This window comes from Amblyomma americanum, chromosome 1, assembly GCF_052857255.1.
Source record: "Amblyomma americanum isolate KBUSLIRL-KWMA chromosome 1, ASM5285725v1, whole genome shotgun sequence".
Classification (NCBI taxonomy): Eukaryota; Metazoa; Arthropoda; class Arachnida; order Ixodida; family Ixodidae; genus Amblyomma; species Amblyomma americanum.
Genome location: NC_135497.1, coordinates 401811492 through 401822125, shown reverse-complemented (window position 1 = coordinate 401822125; position 10634 = coordinate 401811492). Strand labels below are relative to the sequence as shown.

The 10634-nt window shown below is 49.1% G+C and overlaps 1 pseudogene; it reads left to right on the top strand.

Annotated features, from left to right (window-relative positions):
- The first annotated feature begins 7320 nt into the window (after nucleotides 1–7320).
- LOC144123878 (uncharacterized) lies at nucleotides 7321–9181 on the top strand (annotated as a pseudogene).
- Nucleotides 9182–10634: the final 1453 nt, after the last annotated feature.

Below are 10634 nucleotides of genomic sequence, written 5' to 3'. Positions count from 1 at the left end.
GGAATCCCACTCCACGCCAGTCGATGCTGCAGCGCCTTGGACTACGACTACCGGGTCTTATGCACCACTACAGGATAATTCAACATCCCTCCTCCGATTTATGGTAAACCAGTTATCTAACCTGACATCAGTTCTATTACAACGCTTGGAAGCCTAATCGAAAATGGCGAGTACACGTAGTTGTGGTGTGCTCTAATGGAACTACAGAGGCCTTTCCACAAATCTGGGAGAGCTCAAATCTCGACTTCACATGAACAAGCTCCAGGTGTGGGCCCTGCTACTGCATGATACCAATGCCTTGCCATCCATTCCGGGCTTTAATGGATACATGTCTCCGTCAATGACCGACCGTCGTGTGCATACTGATGCCCCTCCGGGAAAGGCGGCGGTGTACGCTGATGCGCGTTTTCCTCAAGTTCACTTCTCTCTAGAAAACCGGTGCACCTCATATCAAGAGGTAGTCGCAGTGGCTGTGAAGCTTCTCAAGGCAACTTTGTGGTGGTGTCATACTATGTAAGACCCGCCGGTGGAGCTCCCTCGGGCATTAATCTGGGGTGGTTATTAACTCTACGACGACAGCACCCAGGATGGCCTGTTTTAGTCGGTGGTGACTTTAACGCCCCTCATCCGAACTGGGGGTACCCCACTTCAAGCCACCGTGGTAGGCGTGTGCGGGACGCATTCGCGGATACGCTGTTTGTTTTACTCAACCATCCAGATTCAGCAACGCGGACTGTGCTTTATGCTCGCAGTCCAATGTATGCTCCGGACCTTACGTGGTGGTCAGGACACGGGACTCCATCGTGGCACCTGGAGCCAGACTGCTGGGGTAGTGACCACTATCATATCATCGGTCTCCATCCATCAAGGGCCCGCCGATTACGCCATAGGTGTTCTGTGGTCAATTGGGACACATTTCGCACCACCGTCGAAGATCTCTTCTGCAATCATCTACACTACTTGTGGACTGCATACAAACTGCGCTGAATAAGGCTACTGCTGTCACCTGGACGGACGTGAATCGCCCGGCGCCGGATGTGGGTCTGCTTAACATGTCGGCTGCTCGCCGACAAGCGGAGATGGCAGTTTCCCGAGACGTGTCTTCTGCGCAAGCACGGACAAGGCTGAATTACCTTACTGCCAAGGCTCGCAGATATGAAGGCGATTTCTCGCGACGGCAGTGGCGTGCATGGTGTGAGCAGTTCTCGACAAAGTCATGGAATGCTGCTCTCTGGCGAACGTTTCGTGCAATGGAACATAGTTCCCGTCGTCCTGACGCAGCGGCCACAGCAATCTTCGGAGCTAACTTAGCTCCGGATAATTTCGCCAGAGAGGCAGCGCCAAAGATTTTCTCTGAGTATGATATATTGCCTTCAAGGGTCATAGGAGCCTCCTTGGCTGCCATTCCAGCATGTGTCGATAAGCTCCCATCTACAGCCGACGCCAAGGGAATTGCAAGCCCATTTTCAATGCCCGCGTTGCTTGCAGCAATAGACGAGGCCCGTCGGAAGACTGCGCCCGGTCCGGACTCCATTCCGTACGCGGTTTACAAGAACTTAAGTTCCGCTGTACTGCCTCAACTCCTCGCCACCATTAACAAGGTGTGGATAGAAGGCGTCGTACCAGAAACCTGGAAATCGGCTATTGTGATCCCCATACCAAAGCCGGGGAAGCCGCAGACAGACCTCGGAAATTTCCGGCCTATATCGCTTACGCCAACATTATACATGCTTACCGAAAAAATGCTTGCCACACGACTGTCGTGGTAGCTTGAGAACCATGGTTTCTGCCATCCCGCCCAAATTGGCTTTCGTACGTTCATAGGTACAGAAGATGGACTGGCTGTCTTGGCGTCAGCAGTTCTGGCCTAAACTGGCAGCCACAATGTACGTACTGTACTGGCCATGAACGTTGAAAAGGCGTACGATAATATCAGTCATGCTTCTATCCTGGAATCACTTGACATGCTGCATTTCCCTGTTAGAGTGCGCAATTTTTTTTAAAATCCTTCCTTAAAGGCCAACACTTTGCCATACGCATCGGTGGTGAGGCCGTCGGATCATTTGTGCCTCTTCGCGGCGTTCCCCAGGGATCGGTGTTATCGCCAACATTATTTAATATTGCTTTTATCCCCATTTCTTGGCGCTTACATGATGTCTCTGAGATGAAGTTCTTATTGTATGCTGATGATATAACGGTGTGGAGCACTCACAACGACCATGCGACCGCCGTTCCCATGCTACCTACGGCCCGCATTGTCATTCGCACCAACGCCTTTCACGTCACACTCCTACTACGACGAGTCAGACGCACCCCAAAAATCTGCCAAGACATCCATCGTCTAGCGGCACGCATCCCGCAGCAAATCCGTATTGAGTGGGTCCCGCGTGACCTCCCGAGCGCACAAAGCCGCGCAGATTCTGCGACCCGCCTTTCGACCCCAACCTCGTCTTTACCTCGAGTCGTTACTCTGGATGACACCACCCTTCATTTAACAAGAAAAGAACACCTCCGGCGCCGCACACGTGCTCTAATTCCTTCGTATCCGGTTACCCTCCACTGTGGTCTTACCCGTGCAGAGGAGGTTGCGCTTCGGAGGATACGGGTCGGGGTTGCCCTAACTACAGCTGTGACACGCAAGTGGCCGCATTACAAAGATTTATATCCCCACCCCGGGTGTCCAGTCTGCAAGAACAGAGACTGTGAGGCGGATATCCACCACTTGTTGTGGAACTGCCCGGCGCTGAAGTCGACAAGAATTCGGCTCCTGGCGGCAGTGGGACTCTTACCGTACAATCCGGATTGCTATATTGCCTGGACAGAGGGTCCATATCATCGTTTATTTGTTGTCTTCATCAAATCAGCCCACCTTTTTTCATTTCTTTATGCATCTTACTCATCTCTCACTTCTTTAGTTTTTATACCCTGAGGCAATAAACATCGCTTCAAAAAAAAAAATGCCCAGCTCTCAAGCTGTGCTTGAATTGTCGTCGTCTCCGGCCAATCGCCGGTCTCTCACGCTGCAGTTGAAAGCGTGGTCTTCATCACCTTCCATTTGTGTACGTGAAACGTCGTCAGAAGAGCATGCAGCAAACCGCGCGAAATGGCGGGAGATCAGAAGCAGTCAAATTCAGAAGCCCCAGCGCTATCACAATGTCATCGGGTAGTGGTAATTAAGAGAAATGCAAAATTTCTTTCTGAGTCTTTTCTGGGCTTAGCACTTATTAAAATTGCCGTGGTAAACGCTACTGCATTGTTTTTTTAACATTCTTGGCGTACATTAGATGTTGTACACAGAGAGAACAACGCGCTGCTCATTTTAGCAGTGCATATAGATGATAATGAAATGTTTTGAGTGCAGGGTACATGTATACATTCAGTGCGCGCCAAAAATAAAAGAAAATGATATTTTGGGGCTCGAGTTTTCAAACGAACGTTAGTGAGTGTGAGGGTGAGGGAGGGCCGACGATGTGAGGGCAAGGGCGAGGAAGAGCGAGCAAATTTTTTGAAGTGAAGGTGATGTTGAAGGAGGGCCGGATAACTTGTCAAAATGAAGGTGAGCATGAGGGAGGGCCATCGATTCAGAAGTGAGGGTGAGGGAGGAAAATTGAAAATGAGGGCATTTGCCTACCACTGATCTCTCCGGTAACGAACTGCTCCACTGACACATTAGCTTCGTTAAGGCTCAGCGCTCTCCCAGTGATCCGGGCATGCGTTACTGTAAGGATTCGTTTACGCGCATAACTACTGGTCTCACATTCGGCAGTTGTCACGAACTGTGCTATCTGCGTGCGAAACGCCTCCCCCTTCCAAACTAGTAGGTCTTTGTTCACGATATGAAATTAGAGTCATTTCTGCTTAATTTAAGGAGCTGTCCGGTCCGGTTCTGCCTCTGGTCGGTCGCCGCGTCTCCGCCAGGTAGTAGCGGTGAGACGAACGTCAGCGCTTCCAATTTTTAATACAGAAATGCAATCTTAGCCTCTGCAACAACGTTCGTTCCTTCCGCGTACTTCCTTCTGTAGTTTTAACGCATTAAAAGAAAAGAAAGATTGCCGAGTTGTCTCAGGCGTCAGCGATGCAATTAGCGGCTCTGTCACGGGATGGTCTCGAAAACTGCTCGAAACACACAGAAAGAGATTTTATTTTTTGTGATGTATAAAAGAACGTCGTCTCCTTTACTGTTACTTAAAGGCATGTGCCCTCAGAACAACAGAGTTCCCAGTTGCAGAGCGTTCTCGGCCACCACGTTGCAAATGGGAACTCCTGAACATCCTCTTCCTCGGTTCGTCATTCCATTTTTTTTTCAGTTTCACGCCACGGCCGCTATGTGGCCCTTCACCGCTATGTGGCTTGTTCCGTCTTTGTCTTTTTAGCCTGTTCAATATGGATAAAAACCAACTCGTCCAGCTTTCTCTTCTACTAAATCTGGCCCTTTGGTTTCGCGTGCAGACGGGCGACGCGCGTACCCAGCAACGTAAGCCATACAGCTAGTGCAGAGCACTATAAATGTTTTTAGACAAAAATATCAAAAGCATACTACTGCCACACGAACCTCTCCTCCCAAGCAATCAATTTATTGGCAACAACTCTAATTTAAATTGGGATTCTTGTAAGTCAAGAAAAAACAGGAAACTGGTAAGCTGCACGCAAGTATAATCCGTCCCTCTTGATGCAAGGACTTCTTATGTGAAACGCGCGCTGATGCACGGCAGCAAAGAACGTTACTGCTCTCTCACGCAGGAGCGGGAGCTACCTAATTTAAACATAGACTAGCACAAGAGACGAAAATAATAGGGTGATGGGCTTGACATCACTTACGTGTTTGTTTGTTTGCTTGTTTGTTTGTTTCCTTTCACGCGCGCACTGCATTTATACACAAGCAGTATACGAGGGGAACGCTGGTGCTCCAAGAAAATGTATTACATCTTGCCCATGCGTCCTGTTGTTTACTCTCGTCCACGTCCGCTTGCATGTTAGGAATTAGGAACCTTAATTGACGCTCACCTACAAGCCCAACTCTAAGCGCTGGCTCATTTCATCAGAATTCCAAGGCTTCGATGGCCAAATACGTGCATCGAAAAACAAAGCAGACATAACTCCTCCAAAGGGACCATATCGGATGCTCCTGTGCCATGCTGTCTCGATATAGCACATTTCCTATTTCGGGCCACAAGTGCCTTGACAGTCGCCGCGATGGTTCAGTGGTTATGGTTCTCGGCTGCTGAAACGAATTACGCGAGTTCGAAACCGGCTGCGGCAGTCGAATTTCGATACACGCAAATTTCTAGACGCCCGTGTACTGTGTGATGTCAGTGTACGTAAAAGAACCCCAGGTGGTCGAAATATCCGGAGCCCTTCACTACGGCGTCCTCATAGCCTGAGTCGCTTTGGGACGTTAAACCCCAGATAAACAAGCCTCTTAAAGTAGCTTTGCTTAATATTCTCCATCAGCCCCCGTTTATGATGGCTGATGGGGATGACGACGAAAGAAAGCAAAAGCCTGCAACAGCGTTAGTTGCCGATAAACGCAACAAAAAAGCATAAGCGACGATGACATGGGCAGCAAGCGATGGACTGTCGCTACCAAGAGATCTGTGAGGTTTCATGAGTTGCATGCTTGCTGACCCTTGTCGGTACGCAGCGCGATCCGCTATTTCTATAGGCACCGCATGGCGCACGTGCCGTTTGATGCCGTAGTTTATGACAGCTAATCTGTTCTTACCCATTTCACCCTTCGTTATATTCCATCTGGAGGACAGGCTTATATTTTTTTTTGCCGGTCGCTGATCCCAGCCTCGTGCCATGACTGCCTGAAGGCAGCCTTTAAAGAGCATGTCTATGCTTGTATGCATCAACAAGGCTGTGGCTGCAATTTCTCCCGTTAATATTGGGTTTCTTTTTAAATGACCTTGCCCTATTTGTTTTTTTATTTAAGATTAGGGCAAAGGGTCAAGCTGGAGTGCAATTACCTGTGGGTTAAAAGACCAAGTTCGCATCCTTCAATCGCTTCATTTGTACTGCGCTAACATTTCGTTGCGAAAAGCACATGCTGAATAATCAAGACGCGAAACTTGTTTAAAATGCTGCTTCCTTTTGGTCGTGGTTCTAGCAGTCACAGTAGGCCGGTTTGAATCTCACTGTCGAGAAACTACTGAGCTTTCTGGGCATCACAAACTGCCGAAATCGCACAGATTTGGGTAGTGACAAGACAATTCAGTTATCGTAGTGAATACTCTTTACAGAACTTAGCCAGCTCATGCATCGCAATCCTTCGGCAACCCTCGAAGGGACGGCTTCTGAATTTCACCTCCTAGGTTACTTCACATCCTCTTGACGTTTATTTCCAACCCCAATCCATGAGAATCTGCCATTGCTGAAAAAGAAGAAATGAGCGGTGTGCTTGGATCTCCCGAGGCACGAGCATAAGGAGCGGCCACGACGCGCTCTTTCCCTGCACGTCGCAGTGATAGCCACGGTCTTCAAGGCGCAATCAGATACCTCGCAATGGAGCATACCCCGGAAGGAACGCAGCAACAGCGTGCCGGCGATGAGCAGCAGAATAAGGCCGTCGCTGAGGTGCCGCCGAAGCCGTCGCGCCCCGGGATCTTGAAGTCGACCCAAAGTTCATTCGAGCCCCATAAACTAGCATCTACGAAGACGTTTAGGTTTCAGATGGATGGACCCGAGCAGCCACTGCCTCCGGCGCCTTTGGCAGCAACAACGCCGACGCCACAGACAACAACAGTCGCTGAAGAGGGCGCCCAGGCCGCTCCGCCCACCCAGGGCAAGCCCAATGAACCCAAGGAAGTTCGCAGCAAAATCGGAATATCGCCGCCTATGTCCCTGAGCATCGAGGACAGCCTCAGCGAGAGCCACAGTTCAAGCACTTCGTATTCGCTGTATCAGGCCAGCAGTGACTTGGACAGCTCGGAGCTGTCAGAGTTTATGGAGAGAAGGGGAGCCCTCTCGGCAGCGGGCGCGGCGATGGCAGCAGCCCCGACCGCGTTTATCTTCAGACTGCTTGGGGGGCACGAACTCAATCTACCTTCATGGTTCCCTGGACACGTGATACACTACTTCACATCCCGAAGCCAAACCCAGGGCGGTAAAGCAAGAGACGCTTAGACACGCCGTCCCCACGCGGAGGGCGGGGACGCTGAAGAGGAGGACGACTCCTCTAGTTCGCTGCCGTTCGAAGACGCACCCTGGCGGCAGTCGCTTCCCCAGCAGACGCTGATGGCGCTTCTCGGTGTCCTCGCGAACGTTTTCCTTCTCACGACAATGGTTCGCGATACTCGGAGAACCGGCGATGTAAGCGCCATGAGGCGGCAGTTTGAGCAAGACATGGCCATCAGTACTGTAAATGTCGACGAAAACCAGAAGTTCATGCCCTTGCCGCAGATCCCACTAAGCGATATTGAGGGTCCGCCACAATGGATACATACCTACTCCTGGCAAGCCTACCAAGTTTGCGGAAGGAGACGCGGGCTCTCTTGCCGTGCACGGCGAGAAGCCGGCCGAAGCTCAAGCGCCCAATGAAGCTAGCGACTTTTCAGATCACCCAAAGCTGCACGAGGTCCCCGGAAAGGTGCGCCAAATCAGGAGCGACACTTTGCGCCGTTTGCATATATCACAGGTCAGCCCCATTCTCGAGAGCGACTAGTTCGGCACGAGTGTTTATCTTCTACGATATCGCCTGCGCTGGGCATTCATCCATAGTAAACTGAAGCTTGTTACCGCAGTCCTGACAGCGAAATAGGAGTAGGAACAATAAAGAGGATAAGTCGCTGAACCACGGGCAAACTTAGGAAAGAAAAACGCGAAAAACCTCGTTGCCCACCGTTTAGGGATATTTTAGGAATGAAAGTCTGGAAGTCTTTGTGAGAGGTTTCAATGTGTTACTATTGTAGTACTGTGTTTGTCGTCTAAAGACTGCTGACCTTGCTAGGATAAACACCTTTCATTAAAATTTTTGTTGTCCTTTCTTGCTACAATTTCCCCTACATGAACGAGCATCTTTAAACAAAAATTTTGAATATTTAAATATTGTAAGGTACTGTTGTGGAAATATGAAACGTAATTAATGGTTAATCTTCGGATGGCGTGCAACATCTTTCTTTTAAAATTTTTTCCACCGCTCCCATCGAGCCGTTAATGCTTCCATAGAAAACCAATGGGAAAGTTTTTCACGATAGCAAAAACGTTAATAGCAACAAAATGCCAGCTTCATGTCAAAGGGATAACTCCGAATATGTTGACTGTTTTAGTGAAATCTCACAATATTTTAAAAGATTTCATTCATAACTTCTTTCCCGTTGAAAAATGCTTTTGTACAGAATTTCTGGGTGTGAATGGACGACAGCATACCCCGAGCGTCATATGAATTTTTTCCTGGTGTAACTGGCAGTCACTGCTATGAAATAACGATGAATTGTAAATATATTTTAACATGAATCCACCTAAAGGTTTCGTAAACAACTGTGCGCATAAATTTAGCCATAAAAAGGCATCTGCTAGCACGCAAGACGTTTGAATATCAGTATTACGGCAGGCAAGCTACAGAATAATGTCTTCATTTCAGAGCCAACGTGCTTGCGGCCCTGCCGTTTTCGCGTACTGCCGTGCAACGCACCCAGAGTTTTACTACAACAATTCAACAGGACACTGTCCGGCGACATCAAAACGACACCAGCTCTGCAACGGCGGTCCCAACAGTTTTCCTTCGAAAGAAAGCTGTCGTCTCAAGTGCGTGGAGACCTAGCGGCCAAAGAAGCACTGCTTTTGTCCGGTAAGCTTCGTTAATTGTCCCAGGTGAGATTGCAAGCTAGCTCATGAAGACACAAGCAGTCGGCTGCAGAGAACCAGTCACTGATGCACTGCAAAGTTACAGGCAGAAAGCCTGACTAGAGGCTATAGAGTACTTCGGGCAAGGCGCAGTTTGTAAGGAAAAAGGAACCCGCAGGGGACCCGCATATAAAATAAATTGCTTTTTCTGTTGTTCAGAGTGATAGGTGTAAATGTTCCTTCCACATTCGTCACATGGAGTGGCGGAAAACTATAACTGATGGTGAGCCATCGGGAACTGAGACGTGACCTTGAGGACCACTGAGAAACTGGGCTAAGGACTGAGTGCTCTCGAGGATGTCCTGTGGGGTCATGTGACCTGCAGCTGGTGCTCTGAAACTCCCAGAGTGCAGTTGCGTTATCTTGCTCAAACAGAATCTCTGTCACTGTATTTAGAGAACGTGAAGACGGATGTGAATGCCTAGAAAGGACACACGTCTTTTCGCAGTACAGCGCACAAGCTTCTATGTTGGCCCAAATCTCTCAACAACTATCCCTTGCTGGTCATGTGAATGTCTCCCGATCATTTCTTTTTAATTATGGCACTTTCACTATAGCGTAAGGACAATGCAGCGTGCTCTTGAAAGAAAAATAATGCATATATCATTCAGAGTCTGTAAGAAGGCAGCGGGAGTCGTGGAACAAGCACGAGTTATTGGCATATCCTAACTGAAATAAAGAATTGTAAATAGGCAGGCTATTTATAGCGCCATGAGGGTAACCAATGGTAGGTAACGTAGAGGATTCCAAGAGAAGGCAAGCGTAATAGTGGGCGGCAGGAAGTCAGGTGGACAGGTGAGATTAGGAAGTTTGCGGGGATAAGGCGCAGCCTCATGCAACTCACAGGCTGACTGAGGAAAGGGTGAATTTGTGGTCAGCGGGGGACGTCTTTCTCCTGCAGTCAACATAGTTAGAGTGCGTGTAGGAGGGCAGATGGGCTGAGTGGGGGTTACATACTCAGATAATTTTAAGTTCAATCCAAGACTTCTATTTTCTTCATAGGACGAGGCAAGGCATCGATCGGTACAACTTGTGCTTAATAAGTTTTTGTACAAAAATCAAAGGTTTAGTCGAGCACGATATCAAATATACGAAGGTACTAACCATGTTCCGATTCTAAACAAGTCAAAATAATGCCTGAGAAAATCTAAGCGTAATTCTGAATCTGCATTTTTTATTCCCTCTTAAGAAAGACCTAAGCGATGTCCTCCGCTGGTGCTTTGATGGAAAACGGTGCCTGCAGTGGCGCTCCCGGCCAGACCAATGTCCGTCGCAAGGAGGCCAGCACTGCCCAAGATTGCGAAAGCAGCTACTCAGCAGCGGATTCCTCCGAGTGCAGTGCTCCAAACTCGACAGCATGTGAGTACCAGCGGAACGGCGCCTATTTTGCACACAGGGAGCCGAAAACGGGCCTGTTCCGCTGCATCGGCACGTCCTCCATCGCAACAAGACGCAACGGGAACGTCTGTCTCAAGGGAGCCAACAGATTCTCGACCCTACAAGCTTGCAGAAAAGCCTGCGTTCACGCCGGGAGATAATCTGTGGCGTTAATGGACGTGTGAAATACAACCTGTCTGCGGGTGGGCCCCGTGCCATTTCTACTGAGACCGCGACACGGGGAAATGGTATTTGCATGCACACAGAAGCAGCGCACAGGGCTTTAGATGCGCTGTAGCGACTGCAACAAACTCAACAAAAGAGTCAGAAAAAGTATTTAGCATTCGTACAACCACCTTATTAAGGGCTTCTTCTACTGTGATCACAACTGAGGCAGTCAAATAGGACTCACT